The sequence below is a fragment of the Stegostoma tigrinum genome, chromosome 33 (genome assembly GCF_030684315.1).
Source record: "Stegostoma tigrinum isolate sSteTig4 chromosome 33, sSteTig4.hap1, whole genome shotgun sequence".
NCBI classification, from domain to species: domain Eukaryota; kingdom Metazoa; phylum Chordata; class Chondrichthyes; order Orectolobiformes; family Stegostomatidae; genus Stegostoma; species Stegostoma tigrinum.
The window spans coordinates 25,351,360-25,368,413 of record NC_081386.1 but is presented as its reverse complement, the minus strand read 5'-3'; the positions used below and the strand labels follow the sequence as shown (position 1 = coordinate 25,368,413).

At 43.1% G+C, this 17,054-nt stretch overlaps 1 long non-coding RNA gene across 1 annotated transcript in view; it reads right to left on the bottom strand.

The window, feature by feature from the left end:
* The window catches only part of LOC125467191 (uncharacterized), a 181,608-nt gene that overhangs the window by 10,755 nt on the left and 153,799 nt on the right, over positions 1-17,054 (bottom strand). The window contains exons 2-3 of the long non-coding RNA XR_007250589.2: positions 9,162-9,219; positions 7,003-7,108 (exon numbers count right to left, since the gene is read on the bottom strand). This is a non-coding gene — a long non-coding RNA (uncharacterized LOC125467191). The remainder of the gene's footprint in view (positions 1-7,002; positions 7,109-9,161; positions 9,220-17,054) is intronic.

Below are 17,054 nucleotides of genomic sequence, written 5' to 3'. Positions count from 1 at the left end.
ATATGGCTGCAGGATTCCCAAGCGGAATAGGAGCTGCTGTTCCTGCAACTTTCGGGTGGCATCATTGTGGCACTGCAGGAGGCCCATGATGGACATGTCATCTAAAGAATGTGAGGGGGAGTGGAAATGGTTTGCGACTGGGAGGTGCAGTTGTTTATTGCGAACCGAGCGGAGGTGTTCTGCAAAGCGGTCCCCAAGCCTCCGCTTGGTTTCCCCAATGTAGAGGAGGCCACACCAGGTACAATGGATACAGTATACCACATTGGCAGATGTGCAGGTGAATCTCTGCTTAATGTGGAAAGTCATCTTGGAGCCTGGGATAGTGGTGAGGGAGGAGGTGTGGGGGCAAGTGTAGCATTTCCTGCGATTGCAGGGGAAGGTGCCGGGTGTGGTGGGGTTGGAGGGCAGTGTGGAGCGAACAAGGGAGTCACGGAGAGAGTGGTCTCTCCGGAAAGCAGACAAGGGTGGGGATGGAAAAATGTCTTGGGTGGTGGGGTCGGATTGTAGATGGCGGAAGTGTCGGAGGATGATGCATTGTATCCGGAGGTTGGTGGGGTGGTGTGTGAGAATGAGGGGGATCCTCCTTGGGCGGTTGTGGCGGGGGCGGGGTGTGAGGGATGTGTTGCAGGAAATGCGGGAGACGCGGTCAAGGGTGTTCTCGACCACTGTGGGGGGAAAGTTGCGGTCCTTGAAGAACTTGGACATCTGGGATGTGCGGGAGTGGAATGCCTCATTGTGGGAGCAGATGCGGCGGAGGCAGAGGAATTGGGAATAGGGGATGGAATTTTTGCAGGAGGGTGGGTGGGAGGAGGTGTATTCCAGGTAGCTGTGGGAGTTGGTGGGCTTGAAATGGACATCAGTTACAAGCTGGTTGCCTGAGATGGAGACAGAGAGGTCCAGGAAGGTGAGGGATGTGCTGGAGATGGCCCAGGTGAACTGAAGGTTGGGGTGGAAGGTGTTGGTGAAGTGGATGAACTGTTCGAGCTCCTCTGGGGAGAAAGAGGCGGCGCCGATACAGTCATCAATGTAACGGAGGAAGAGGTGGGATTTGGGGCCTGTGTAGGTGCGGAAGAGGGACTGTTCCACGTAACCTACAATGAGGCAGGCATAGCTGGGGCCCATGCGGTTGCCCGTGGCCACCCCCTTTGTCTGTAGGGGGTGGGAGGAATCGAAAGAGAAGTTGTTGAGGGTGAGGACAGGTTCGGCTAGGCGGATAAGGGTGTCGGTGGAGGGGGACTGGTTGGGCCTGCGGGACAAGAAGCAGCTTAGGGCCTTGAGCACATCTGCATGTGGAATACAGGTGTATAGGGACTGGACGTCCATGGTGAAAATGAGGTGTTGGGGGCCAGGGAATTGGAAGTTCTGGAGGAGGTGGAGGGCGTGGGTGGTGTCACGGACGTAGGTAGGGAGTTCCTGGACCAAAGGGGAGAAAATGGAGTCCAGATAGGTGGAGATGAGTTCGGTGGGGCAGGAACAGGCTGAGACAATGGGTCGACCGGGCAGGCAGGTTTGTGGATTTTGGGAAGGAGATAGAAACGGGCCGTGCAGGGTTGGGGAACAATGAGGTTGGAGGCTGTGGGTGGGAGGTCCCCTGAGGTGATGAGGTCATGAATGGTGTTGGAGATGATGGTTTGGTGCTCGGGGGTGGGGTCATGATCGAGGGGGCGGTAGGAGGCGGCAGCCCACTGGTATCAATGTGGACTTCACCAGCTTCAAAATCTCCCCTCCACCCACTGCATCCCAAAACCAGTCCAGCCTGTCTCTGCCTCCCTAACCTGTTCTTCCTCTCACCCAGCCCTTCCTCCCACCCCAAGCCGCACCTCCATCTCCTACCTACTAACCTCATCCCACCTGCTTGACCTGTCCGTCTTCCCTGGACTCACCTATCCCCTCCCTACCTCCCCACCTATACTTTCTCCACCTATCTTCTTTTTTCTCCAACTTCGGTCCGCCTCCCCCTCTCTCCCTATTTATTCCAGAACTTTCACCCCATCCCCCTCTCTGATGAAGGGTCTAGGCCCGAAACATCAGCTTTTGTGCTCCTGAGATGCTGCTGGGCCTGCTGTATTCATCCAGCCTCACATTTTATTATCTTGGATTCTCCAGCATCTGCAGTTCCTATTATCACTCACACATTGGAATAATGTTACCAGGCTAGTAATCCAATGGCTCAGGGTAATGCTCCGGGGGTACTGATTCAAAGCCCACGTGGCAGTTGATGGAATTTAAATTCAATAAATCTGGAATTAAAATAAAAGCTCATTACAGTAATAGTGACCATAAAATTATTGTCAACTGTTGTGAATCAAATGTCCTTTAGGAACGTCCTTTAGGGATGGAAATCTGTTGTTCTTACCTGGTCTGGCCTACATGTGACTCCAGACCTTCAGCACTACCGTCTAAAAGTGGCCTAGCAAGCTTACAATTCAAGGGTGATTGGGCATAGGTTTAAGGTGAGACAGGAAATGTTTAGAAAGTACCTAAGGGACAACATTTTCAAGCAGAGGGTGGTGCGTGTATGGAATGAGCTGGTAAGGTTGGTGCAATTACAATATCTAAAAAGCATCTGGACAGGTACAAGAATAGGATGGGCTTGGAGGGATATGGGTCAAATGTTGGCAAATGGGACTAGATTAGTTTGGGATATCTGCTCAACATCGATGATTTGGACTGAAGGGTCTGTTTCCCTGTTGTACATCTCTATGACTCTAAAAATAGCCGACAAATGACGTCCACATCCATGCAAGAATGAACAGGGTGAAGGCTTGTAGTAGCAATGCCAATGAACTAGTAATCCAGTCCCCAAGGCTAGTTTCCCAGGGACATTGGTTAGAATCCCACAATGACAAATAGTGTAAATTGAATTCAATAAAATCCGGAATTAAAGAATAAACAAAGCTAACTAGCAACCGTTTTTGTAAAAAGTCTTTTTCACTCATGTCCCCAGACCCACTTCAATTCACAGCAATGGGGTTGACTCTTAACAGTTTGTTGTGTAGTTAGGGATGGGCAATAAATGCTGGCCTAGTCAGTGACATCCACATTCCATGAACGAATAAAAATGAAACAGAATGACTGGTTGAATTATGAAAAATGTCACTCTCCTAAGCAAGGTATTTTTATGTGTGCATTGCACAGCAATGTAACAGATTTTATTCCGAACCTAATCCATTCTGTATTTGACCCAGGAATGCTTGTTTGAACAGGATAGAGGAAGCTTGATTCTACATGTAGCTCTACATGCACTTGACCTGTGAGTGCTTAATGAATTCGTGTAGAGCAGCTTCTTTCTGTACCTAATTCATGCTATCCTTGACCTATGAGTATTTGGCAGAACAGCACAAAAGGTTTCTTTTTGTAGTTAACTTGTTTTTTTGTACCTTAATGCTGACATTGGATTTCCTAATGTAAAATGCTGTGAGCTTCAGAATCAACAAAAAAAGATTTATCGGAAAATGCAGCAGTGACAAAGAGATTTAGAGCTATTAAAACGTTCATGAATTTTTGTTCCTCATGAATGTCAGGTCGGATGTTAGAACTTGCAATATCAAAATAGTAAACGGTACCAGCTATGAATGTTCTGATCAATCCAGTGGCACCAAGTCAAAAGAATCGCATATTTAGCTGCTGATTAAGGATGTGTTCTCAGAACATCGGAATAGGCTACTCAACATTAATGGCAGTGGGGTGAGGCATGAAAAAGATTTCAAACCAGGTAAAAAAGTGTCCTTTGCTATATATCCACCAGAAAGTCATCTAGCTCCAATGGCATCTGATTAGTGCCGGCTGTCTATAGCAATTAGCAAACACAGAATTAGTGGGACTGTTTGACAATGCTTTTTGGGGGTCTGATAACATGCATCAAACCCAGACCCCAATTTAGCTCAGGCCTGGGTGCAGAAGCTGCTTTCCCATACTATTTAAAAGAGTGGATCACGACATGCGACATGCTTAAACATTTTTTTTGTCATTTTTTCTATTTTGAGGAATAGAAGTGCCCTTCTGAATCCAGCAATCAACACTCAGACATCCCTGAAGTTAGAAATAGCGTGATGTTATGCTACCAATTGTGAAGTGAGAAACCAACGGACTTTCTATGGTTTCCTACTGGGAGGTAACATGACTCCAAAGGCTAGAATTGAGGAACGACTGTGTGAATCAAGTACCATTGGAATGATGCCGCCCTTGGAACAATCATTACCTATTTGGAAGGGAGGCAGTGGGTGAAGAGATGGGGTGCCTGGGGAATTTCAGTGAGATGGGCACAGTGGTTAAAGGGAAAGATAACAAAACGTTAAACTAACTCCAGGGTCCAACTTTTCAAATTCTGTCATACCAACAACATCTTTTATTAAAAGAAATATTTACATATACTTCTGAAAGGGATAATGAACAATGAATTAATTGAAAGGGCACCAGGTGGGTAAAATACCTTTTAAACAGTTAGCAATTGGACAAGCTACATCAACAATAACAAGATTTGCCAAGATTTCTATCTCTTTCCATCTCACTTCCCTTGAACACCCAGGAAAGTAAATTTGTCGAGTTGATGAAAGAGTTAAAGCAGGAGGAGGAACTTTGCAGCTAATTAACCAAACCTCATTAAAAAGCAACCTGCACCTGAGTAATGAGCATGCGCCTTACCCTTATATGAAACTTTGCCCATGCCTGGCCCCTCACTCCCAACATATCATCTATTACAATATGTGTGTTATTTAATTCTTGTTGTTGGTGACTTTCCTCCAAACACCCCCATCTCATTTTCCCTTCCTCCCCTCTGCCAAGCCCACAAACAAACAAACCATTTATGGCTTGTAGAAGGGGCACTAATCAAAGGTCCTTCTGCTATGACAAGCCTAGCATAGCCAATGGGAGGTTATCCTCGCATCTGCTTTGCCATTGCTAATGAGTGAATGAGTGGAAATTCTGTGCTGCAGGGGTGGTAGCTTCATTCCCCCATCCCCCTGGGGTTGGGGGGAGTTGGTTAGCCTTTATTTGTTAGACTCTGATGCATAAATTAGCCGATGTTTGCAGAATTCACGTTTTAATTCTGGGCCGCTGCCTCAGCCTGCCTCCCTCTGGTAGCCACGATGTTAATCTCAGGGCCTCTGGATGGCAAGGAAAAAGATAAGATGGAGTTCATTGAAGTGAAAGATGACATGTTCATGCATAAAAATTAATTAAAGTCAATACCCTTATTGTCAATCTGTTCAAATAAACAGAATTCACATTGGAGGTCAATTTTGCTCCTATTTATAGATGCTTCCTTGCTATATTTTATTATGTATAATTTCTAAATATACATAGTACAGCATTTAGCATTTTAATATTCAAAACATAGTGGGTGTAATTTAGAATGTGATGGGCACTCTGTCCCTGAGAAGCATCCATGAAAATAAACAGTGTGTTAAGTGGGGATAGTTCATCTAGTTTATTTGTTGATGGGCTAAATGTCATCACTTGCATTAAGGGTACTGGGATGAGAGACCATTATAGCAAGAGACTACATTTAACTCACTCCTTTTATATGCAAAAGCAAAGTCACCAGAGTCCTGCTGTCTCATTAGATAACAGAGACAATTGGTGGTGGTTTAAAATGAAGGTCACCACAGCTAGGTGAGGGGAAAGGTTGAGAAGGAAAGCCGTTCACAGTAACCTCAGCTGGCACAGGAAATGGACTCATGCTGTTGGCATCAGTCTGCATTGCAAACCAGAATCCAGCCAACTGACCCCCGTTGGATCTCTTTCTCTATCGTCCCCGGAATGCCATAAACCGGCTGCTTGAAATATTAATATAAGGAGTGAATTTTTTATACATATATGAGTTTCAGTTCACCCTTGCCCCATTTCTCTGATGAAAGTGCCACTTTCTTCCTGAGGTAAAGTTTTACAGATGTCAGATCCCTAACTGTACTAGGTCTTCATGGCGATTCATCCTGTGCATCCCTGCACACCAAGTCTCGTCAAACCAAGTGAAGGACATTGAAGCAGAACCCACTCCTGTTGTCGAGTTCAAATTTGGAGTCAATGGATAGCAATGAGCAGCAGGAACCTCAGCTAATTTCTCCACACAGCAGGTCGAGGCTACAAGGCTCAGGCTTCAACTCTTACCCCTCAGCAATAACAACTTGCATTTATATACCACCTTCAACACAGTAAAAATGTCTCAAAGGGCTTTACAAGGCATTAAAACAAAAAAAAAATTGGACATCAAGCTACACAACGAGATATTAAGACAAATGAGTAAATGTCGTGATGAAGGAATAGGTTGTAAGACACACCTTGAAGGTCGAGACAAAGGCATTTAAAGAGGGAATCCATGGCCTAAGACTTCAAGAGATGACCGTATGCCACCAATGGAGGGTGGTGGAAACTGGGATGAACAAGTTGTCAGAATTAAAAGAACAACCTTCAGGGAGGGGTGAATTTAAAACAAGGAGGAGAATTATAAAATTCAGATATGCTGGATGGGACCCTCTTCTTCACCCGTCCCCTCAAATGAAACTGCCTAGGACTCACACTTGGAATTTATTAACTGTGTGATTTAGGATCACAGAATCCATTTGCCATGAAAATGCTTTGAAAAAATTACATTTATATTGCCTTGTCTAATTTATCCAAACAACAACTATTGATCAATCTCAATGAATCCTCTGACGTATAAATAAGAGAGTCTGGATAAAATTACAATCAATGATCAACTGAGAGGCACAAAAGCACCAGACTTGATTGTTGTTCCTTCTTCAAGGATTCAACCAATCACAAATCCTAATGCCCCCAGAACGAGAGAAAGACTTGCATATATGACTCTCTCTCACTTTCCATTATAATTTTTTCTATTCCATATTTTATCACTACAAAACTCTGAACTTGATTGTAACACCATGCCCTACACATGCATCCTTCCCTATTCTCAACTATGTTCAAATTGTCAGACAACATGATGCTAAAATTCATTATTTGATTAGAATTCATTAAAGTTAGGAATTTTTAAAATCCTACCTTGGTGTCACTTATTCAATACTTGTTGATTTGTCTCATCTTCTCTCTGATCCTTTTCAAGCTTATAAGTTCTTAGCACTTGCATTCTGGATCCTTAGCCCTTTACCTGTGAGTAATAATTTTCAAAAACAGTTGAGTGAGTCAAATGTATTTGACAATTAAACTGCCTGGGTCTTAAACATGTTACTTTCTGGCTCAAAAATTCAGATTCTCGTTACCATCAGATGCACTTTGAATGGTAGTTGATTCCTAGGTTTTATTATACTGTCGTTTTTTTTTATTCATTCATGAGATGCGGGTGTAGCTGGCTAGACCAACATTTATTGCCCATCCCTAATTGCCCAGAGGGCATTTAAGAGTCAACTGCATTGCTGTGGGTCCGGAGTCACATGTAGGCCAGACCAAGTACATTCCCTTCCCTTAAGAATATTAATGAATTGATGATAGTTCCCACAGTCATCATCACTGAGACTGATTTACAATTCCATATTTTCTTAACTGAATTTATATTTCAACCCGCTAGCATGGTGAGATTTGAACCTGTGTCCCCAGATATTAAGCCTGGCCTCTGGATCATTGTTCCAGTAACATCACCAAAGCATCTGCTAAAACAATTGAAAGGAGGGGAAAATAGGCAGGTGATGCAGAGAAATGAAGGGGAAGGCAAAGACTAATGAGGCATTCTTGAGTCTTGAAAAGCTTGGTAAGATTGATGAGGTGATTGTGCAAAGTATGCAGTTTTCAGCAGAATGAGACAGGAAGGAGAAAGAATATGAAGGATAGAAGGTTTGAATATTAGTTAAAAATTTAAGACGAGTAGTCTCGTTTGCCACTAATTATAGCCAAGTGTTGATGGGCTGGTCAATGTTGGCTAGGACACCACCCTATCATTTGTTAAACAAAGTGGATTTGGAAAGCTGAATGAATAGAAGCAAACTGAGGGTTAAAGTTTTGGTAGGTGGACAGATTCCCTCAATACCCTCCCAATATATCTTAAGGCTGAAATTTCTGAGATTCAACACTGTAGCCATGATCATGTTACCCACGCAGGATCATTAGATCAAACCTTGCCTGAAATTTTCAAATGTGGAAAGAACAGATCCAGTTAACCATGGAGAATTTGGAAACAGTTTTATTTTAAAGCCATTAGCATGGGAAATACAAATAAAATCATAAGATATGCATTGGAAGTCAATTAGTAAGTCAAAGGCAAATAATAGTAACTTATTTTTGACAAAGGATCAGACTTGAAAAAGTATTGTCTTTTCTCTTGTAAGTACTGAGTGATCTGCTATGTCTTTGTGATAAGCTCCATTTTTAACGACAAGCCTGATCTGTCAGACAAAATGAAATCCATCAAAAGTGGCGGAAATTGAAGCAGGAAATCGAAGGATTCATTTTCACTGCTTGCAGAAAAATTGCAAGCTGTTGTCATCATGTACTGGTCCTCTATACAGCAAGTCCTGATGATTAAGTTGACTGTTCTAGTCTTGAGGTAAGGATTAATAGCAAGACACACATGACACAGTTAAACCTTGGGCAACATAGTGAAGGCCGCGTATATATGCTCAACAATTTAGAAGACTGAGGTCTCATTAGAAGATCTCGTAAAATCCTTAATAAGCCTTCCACCGTGGTAGATAGTAGAAAGATGATGTGCCTAGCAAAAGGGTCTCTAGAATAAGAAGTTGGCCATTTAGGATTGAAATAAGGAGACATTTCTTCACATTTGAACCTTTGAAATCTGTCTCCTAAATATCAATAGAGCTTATCCATTGAGCATATTCAACAAAGGGATCTTTGTACAATAAAGGGAATCAACGGATAGGAGAATTATGCAGGAAGGCAGAACTGAAGTAGAATATCAACTGTGATATTAAGAAATACTAGAGCAGGCTTGAAAGCTGAATGGTCACTTCCTGTTCCTGTCAATTATGCTCTTAATGATCACAAATATGTATAGGCCACAACAGTCTATATCCCACCCACTTGGGTGTGATGTGCGCCACCACATTTAGAATGGCCTGCTTCATCATTCACTACTCTCCCAATTAATCTCAGTTGAGAAGCACATGGTTTTTTCCGATTCAAAATCTCTTGAAATTGCATGACCATGCAAAAAAGGACAAGAAAAGACCAGCCATTTGAACAGTGCTCACCTCATCCGGAAGTGGAGTTCTGTTCACCATGTCACCAAGTCACTAGTTGTTCTGACACCTGCAAGAGACGGAAAAGTGAGGCCAACTTCAGGAATTGGCATTTCTTCCTGAGTAATCTATGCACTCAGTTATTGCTTCTCCTTCTCCAGTACCTCCATCACCGGACCCTCTGTAAATCCCAATGTTCTCAGGACTATATACGATGTGAGGTGCCGGAGTCGGACTGGGGTGGACAACGTCAGAAGTCACACAACACCAGGTTACAGTCCAAAAGGTTTATTTGAAATCACAAGCTTTCAGAGCCCTGGTCCCTTGTCAGGTGAAGGAGCTTCATCTGATGAAGGAGCAGCTTTCCAAAAGCTTGTGATTTCAAATAATCTCATTGGACTAGAACCTGGTGTCATGTGACTTCTGACTCATGAATACACAGGCACAGGATTACTGCATTTTGATTTGTCAGACCAGGCACTAAGTTCAAACATTCATAATCTACTTTATCAATTTCTAAAGCTTTAACACATTTTTAAAAACTAACATTCATACCTCATACAACTTCACCTTTAAACCTAAATTTCTGGAAGTTACAAAAGTAATTATCAAATTTCACAGTTTCCATAATTGTGCCAGCTGCCTAAAAGGTCACTGCAAGAACCAAGGAAGCTGTATTGGAATTGGCAAAGAGATGCCCTGAACAGAGATTATATATAACATTCCATTGTTGTTCTATTCTGTCCCACTGCTGAATTGGTCAGCAACAATTTTTAAGCACCAATGATTAAAGCCTGTTTGGAGAGACACAGACCCTGAAACCTATATTAATGTAAATGGATAAAAGGTGTAGAAACAGGTGCAAACATCGCATGCTAGTGTCTCACAACATAAAATTTGCAATGCTAAAATTGAGTTTGTTCGTATTTGTAGAAAACTTACAAATGTCAAAAGAGGGCTGTGAATGTGAGTCATGACTATACTGGCCTAAGGGTTGACTAATGTGATGGCTGGGGTTGACTGGTTATATTTAAAGATTAACCTTGCAATTTCACTGAACTGACAGAAAACAACAACATATATTTTTGGGTTTTGAGGTTAGCCCAGTAGTGTCAGCCTTGAGGTTTTGAAGTCACTTGAGTGTCTTCAGAACTTAATCCTCAGGTATATATTTAGAATAATGTGGCTTGTAGGCAAAGACAAGACTCATTGAAAATATTAGCCAACTTTAAGCTGCAAATTTAACAACTTTATGGTGAGTATATGAAAGGAAGATGTTACCGCAAAATTTTGATATTTCTCACGACAGTCTGGTTCTACAGATTCAAGGAGGCAAAAAGTCACGTCAATGTGTACACATCAATATTTACTGTCATGAGCACCAAAATGCGAGGTACAGAACTTTCACTAGTGCTGGTTTTGCTGGAAAGTTACACTGTATTTCTAGCGTTTCTTGTCTTGACCAGTGGCCAAGTTTGGAGGGACACTGCCCCCAACTAGTGTTGGATTGGCAGGGGATATTAATTCATTTTTCCAGTCTTCTGTGGAGATGTTCAGAGGACTTGAACTGGTTATGAGCCTTTGGGACATCATTTTAGACTACTTAGTTCTCTGCCTCTCTGTGTTCCAGCCAGACACCAGATGCCATATGTCCAAATCCAGTTCTATCTCCTAGGACATCCTATCCATGTGTTAAGTTGTGGGGATCATGACATTGGCAAAAAGGAAAACACCCAAGTCGAATAATGGATGTTCATTTCATTTTGTTTTAAAATTTTAATTGGAAACATCCCTAAAGTAGCAGGGAAGGGAGGGAATGGGGAATGAGGCTGCTTGTCAGCTAACCTCATCAGCTGTGCATGGTGAGTTGCTTATGTGAGACATAGCACAAGGCAATGAAAAGAGGCTGTGGAGGTATTTGTCTGCACGGTCTCTCAGCCTGTGGGAGAATACACACTAGAACAATAACCCTTTTCTTAGGCCTAGCAGCTGAGGCCGGGGGGGCCAGGCTGCTCAGAATTCAGAGAGTAAATTAAAGGCTGCATCTGTTCATTATATAAACAAATAGTACAGTTAGGCTATGTAGCTTGGCAAGCCCCCATTGCTGGATACAAAGGCAGGGAAAACTGTCACTGTGAAGGATGGCTGACCCAGAGACAGCAGAGAGGAGCATCCCTGAAATTGTTGCCTCGACAACTCCATGGGACACCCTTCAACTCAGCCCAGCTCTCTCATGGCAACCCCTGGTGAAAGTCACTGTCAAGGCAGTGAGAGCTGTCATAACTTTGTCACTGAGAGCAAACCTTCCTTGGTACTGTATGCCAGTCCCTGCCATTAGCGGCAAGATCATAGACTGCCACCCACTGTTATTGATGAGACAGAAATCAAACCATAGGCTGCCCAAGGAGAGCCAGTTTAACTCTCTGTGTTGCCAGTTTAGCACTGCAGAATTGAGAACTCTCATTGGTTCCAAAATAATTTAACAATATTAAAAATTATTATGAGTATTGGCTTTCCCTCACAGGCAAGGATGATTGTCTTCCATGAAACTGAAGGCAGCTGATGAGGCCAGATTTGGGATATGTTGACATTATGAAATGTAGGCTAATTTTTCTTGCGCAACTTGTATGGTTGTGTATTAGTTTGTATGATGGATTGTTTTAAAATATCAAAGCTTTAGATGAATAATTGCAGAAATCTGTTCCCCCAAACCACCTCTCAAATAATAATTAATTTTTTTGCTAACATCACCAGAAGAAAATGGCTAAACTGGCCATTGATCTAATTGCTATTTGTGGTATCTGGCTGTGTGCTAAAAAACACCCACAGTTTGACCATGTTGCAAAGTAATTCAGGAGTTGTGAAACACTTTGAAGCATGTGATGAAGTGTTATTTAAATGGAAGTTTTCCCTGCACAGATTCTTAAATAGTAACTTCTATCTCCAAAAGATTTTATAAACAGTAGAAACATTTCATAAAATATCTTTCAAATTACCCTGAATGAGCAATACCTTGTGAGTGGCAAGTCTTATTTATCTCCAATGTATCAATTACAGTCTATGCATCAGTGATTTACACACATCCAATGTCATTTGGAAAATGACACAGTACCAAATCTCTCCCCTCAAAGCAAAAAAGTATTACTCCTAATAATTTTTCATGAAAGTAGCCCTCTGTAATAAGCTACTATATTTTTTTTGCCTTTTTGACTCAACCACTGGCCAATAGGTTCAAGGGAAACATTCCAACCTTGGAAATTGTGCAGGGACAAAAAGACAGACTTGTTTTTCTGTAATTTGGAAGAACTACTGTGTGCATTGAAATGTCAGCTGTGTCAACATTTTCATCTGTAATGTTCACTAGTTCAAACATGCCTCCATTATTGTGGTACAAAAACACATACCCCTTATTTTAAAGTAGTATCAGAGATAATGGGAACTGCAGATGCTGGAGAATTCCAAGATAATAAAATGTGAGGCTGGATGAACACAGCAGGCCAAGCAGCATCTCCTGAGATGCTGCTTGGCCTGCTGTGTTCATCCAGCCTCACATTTCTTTACCCCTTATTTTAAAGTCATCTTTGAATAGCTCAACTCTTTAGAAATGTCCTGGCAATTCTAAATGGGGTTGCCATTATTTTTTAAACTGTTTTATTTGCCTCTTTTGTGCTGCAGTTAGATCATATAACCCGCCCAATCACACTTCCAACAAAAGATTTGTCCAATTGTTGAGTTATTCAACATTGCACCAATTGTTTTCCCAGGATTCTGTTTCACATTCTGCTTGCTTTATTTCCTAATATCTTTGCCCACTCAGGCTCATGCTAATGATTAGCTTATAGTCTCTGGTTACGCATGGTCATGGTCATCAGTTAAGCTTGCAATCTTCATCATTGCCCTTCTATATTTTCATTCTTTACAGCAACAAAATAAGGTGAATATGATGGGCCTCACTCTTTCATTAATAGTCTACTTTGAAGAGTCTTCAACATGGTATGTCCACTGTAAAGTTATTTTTGATTATTGCATCACAATTTTGTCACTCTCATCTCCCAAACAGATAAAAAAATGTTAAACATAATTCTTATAATATATTATTCGTATAATTGTTGTATGAGGTGTGGCGCTATAGAAGTTTATAAAATAATGAGGGGTATAGACAGGGTTAATGATAGTTATCTTTTCCCTGCGATGGGGGATTTCAAGACTAGGAGCACATTTTTAAGGTGAGAGGGAATAGATTTAAAAAAGATGTAAGGGGCAAATATTTTACACAGCGGGTGGTTCACGTATGGAATGAACATGCTGAGGAAGTGGTGGATATGGTACAATTACAATGTTTAAAAGACATTTGCATAAGCACATGAATAGAAAAGGTTTGGAGGGATATGGACCAGGAGCAGGCAGGTGCGACTAGTTTAGTTTTGGGATTATGTTCAGCATGGACTGGTTGGACCGAAGTGTCTGTTGGTGTGCTATACGACTCTATGAATCAAATGTGGCTGCCGCACAACTTGCATGTTCAGCTTTCCACTCTGCTGATTTTTCTTCAGCACATCTCAGACTTTCAATTCAAAATATACCGAAACAGAACATTATTTTCTTCCAGTTTAGCTTGCATGCTAAATGATGACTGGATGACTGTGCATTCTAAAACTTTCGAGGAACAAAATAAATTGACAGGGTGAATCAGAAGCCAGGTGGCCAGCAAGAAACCTTTCACTATTTTGAGAAATTTTCAGTTGGAACCAAATCATACATATTGAGATGGCCAGGTCATTGAATTCATTGGTCCAGACAAAATGGGGAGATTCTGACACGTTGGGTAGAACAATCACTGTCCTGTCCCAAAGTGGACCATCTCCTAGTACAGCTGCTGTGATGCCAAGCTTCCTCACATCAATTCTTTTTAATTACAGGATGTAGGACACACTGGTAAGGCAGTACTTATTGTCTATCCCTCACGCTGTATGTGCAGGGAAAGAAGATCATCTCAAAGAAGGTGCAGAGCCTTAAGAACAGCAATAGAAAGCAAGTAGTAGGCAGTTTGGTTTTGTGAAATAGAGTGGAAAATGCTTTGGGAAAATGTACAGGATATGCAAGTGGCTTAGGCCATGAGAAAGATTGAAAATGTTTGAGAGAAATTGAACTTCTGAAGGCAGATCAAAAGGTTCTGTATTTAATCTTCATGTTTAAAAGTTAACCTTAATTTAAAGAAGTGTACAGGGAAGAAAAACTCCTATGTTCATCAAATCAAGGCTATTTTCCAAACACTTTTACAACAAGCTCTAAGCACAAAAAAATGAACAAGTCTCATTCTTAATAAAATGATCGTCAAAGTTTTATCTTCTCAGTGCAGCAGTCTCACTCCTTCCAACAACCCATTGCAAGCATTGTCCTAAATTCAACTTCTTAACAAACATTCCCAGCATTGAGAACTTATTTTTACACAAGGGTAGAACCAGTGAAATAGATCAACACAGCAGAGAAATTAAGTCAATTCAAATAGATTATGGGTTGAGTTTAACATTCCCCCCCCCTCCCTACACTCTGCCACATCCACTTGCTGTCCCCTGCAACTGGCACACTAGGTTTCTGGTCAGCATAGTATACATTGACTTTTCAGTCATGGGGATGAACAAATCATCTCCTCGTTTGTTAAAAATAAAAGATGATGACGACAATGTGGTTTCTCAGTGAGAGCAACTGGTGTGATATTGGCCATCACACAGTTTTTCTGCTCCCTTCACACTCACTTATCTATCTCCTTCCAAACGTGCTGCACCTCATTCTCAGAGGTGTAATCCAAACATTGATATCAAACCTTGTGCCAGCAGGGGGGCTGTTGTCGTCTAATGATCTGACATCTTGCAGAGGCTGAATGCCAACTCTCTGACACTTCCTGCTACTTCCTTTTAGACCATGATCACACCAGCGAACGCCAAACCATTGTTTCCAGAACAGTCACTGACCCCCATTTTCTTCGATGATTTGCCCTCTGTGGCTTCCTACTTCAAAAACACCCACCTTAATTAACTCAATTCTACCTCTTTCCCAAGATTCATAAATAGATTGCCCTGTTAGTGCATTAACCTGTTTCTACTCCTATTGAAATGATTTCTTGATGCCTTGACTCCATTTTTCACCCCTTGTTCAATCTGCATCTGTGACTCCACTGAAGCCCTCCGTCATTTTAAAGTTTCCAATTTCCTGCCCTGTTCCTCTTCACCATGGATGACCAGCCTTTATGTACCACTGCTCCTCATAAGTATAGTCTTAGGGCTGTTTGGTTCTTCCTGAATGAATGCCCAACAGGCTGCTACAGGTCACCATTCTTCTCTTCATGCCTATCCTTGGCCTCTTATTATACTAATTGTCTTTTAGTTCAAGTTACATGCTGTAAAATAAAGATAATAAAATGTGAGGCTGAATGAACACAGCAGGCCAAGCAGCATCTCAGGAGCACAAAAGCTGACGTTTCGGGCCTAGACCCTTCATCAGAGAGGGGGATGGGGAGAGGGAACTGGAATAAATAGGGAGAGAGGGGGAGGCGGACCGAAAATGGAGAGTAAAGAAGATAGGTGGAGAGAGTATAGGTGGGGAGGTAGGGAGGGGATAGGTCAGTCCAGGGAAGACGGACAGGTCAAGGAGGTGGGATGAGGTTAGTAGGTAGATGGGGGTGCGGCTTCAGGTGGGAGGAAGGGTTGGGTGAGAGGAAGAACCGGTTAGGGAGGCAGAGACAGGTTGGACTGGTTTTGGGATGCAGTGGGTGGAGGGGAAGAGCTGGGCTGGTTGTGTGGTGCAGTGGGGGGAGGGGACGAACTGGGCTGGTTTAGGGATGCAGTAGGAGAAGGGGAGATTTTGAAACTGGTGAAGTCCACATTGATACCATATGGCTGCAGGGTTCCCAGGCGGAATATGAGTTGCTGTTCCTGCAACCTTCGGGTGGCATCATTGTGGCACTGCAGGAGGCCCATGATGGACATGTCATCTAGAGAATGTGAGGGGGAGTGGAAATGGTTTGCAACTGGGAGGTGCAGTTGTTTGTTGCGAACTGAGCGGAGGTGTTCTGCAAAGCGGTCCCCAAGCCTCCGCTTGGTTTCCCCAATGTAGAGGAAGCCGCACCGGGTACAGTGGATGCAGTAAACCACATTGGCAGATGTGCAGGTGAACCTCTGCTTAATGTGAAATGTCATCTTGGGGCCTGGGATAGGGGTGAGGAAGGAGGTGTGGGGGCAAGTGTAGCATTTCCTGCGGTTGCAGGGGAAGGTGCCGGGTGTGGTGGGGTTGGAGGGCAGTGTAGAGCGAACAAGGGAGTCACGGAGAGAGTGGTCTCTCCGGAAAGCAGACAGGGGTGGGGATGGAAAAATGTCTTGGGTGGTGGGGTCGGATTGTAAATGGCGGAAGTGTCGGAGGATGCAGTAGGGGAAGGGGAGATTTTGAAACTGGTGAAGTCCACATTGATACCATATGGCTGCAGGGTTCCCAGGCGGAATATGAGTTGCTGTTCCTGCAACCTTCATTGTGGCAGTGCAGGAGGCCCATGATGGACATGTCATCTAGAGAATGGGAGGGGGAGTGGAAATGGTTTGCGACTGGGAGGTGCAACTCTCCATTGTGCTCACATGCTGACCCCTTTGTCTTTGGCACACACCAAGATGGGCCCTCCTAGTACGCACTCCCCAGGGTTTCCATCTTGCTTGTGTGTGTCTGTGGGAGTGTGTGTGTGTGTGTGTGTGTGTGTGTGGGAGTGCGTGCGTGTGTGTCTGTGTGGGAGTGCGTGTGTGTCTGTGTGGGAGTGCGTCTGTGGGAGTGCGTGTGTGGGAGTGCGTGCGTGTGGGAGAGTGCGTGTATGTCTGTGGGACTGCGTGTGTGTGTGGGAGTGTGTCTTTGGGAGTGCGTGCG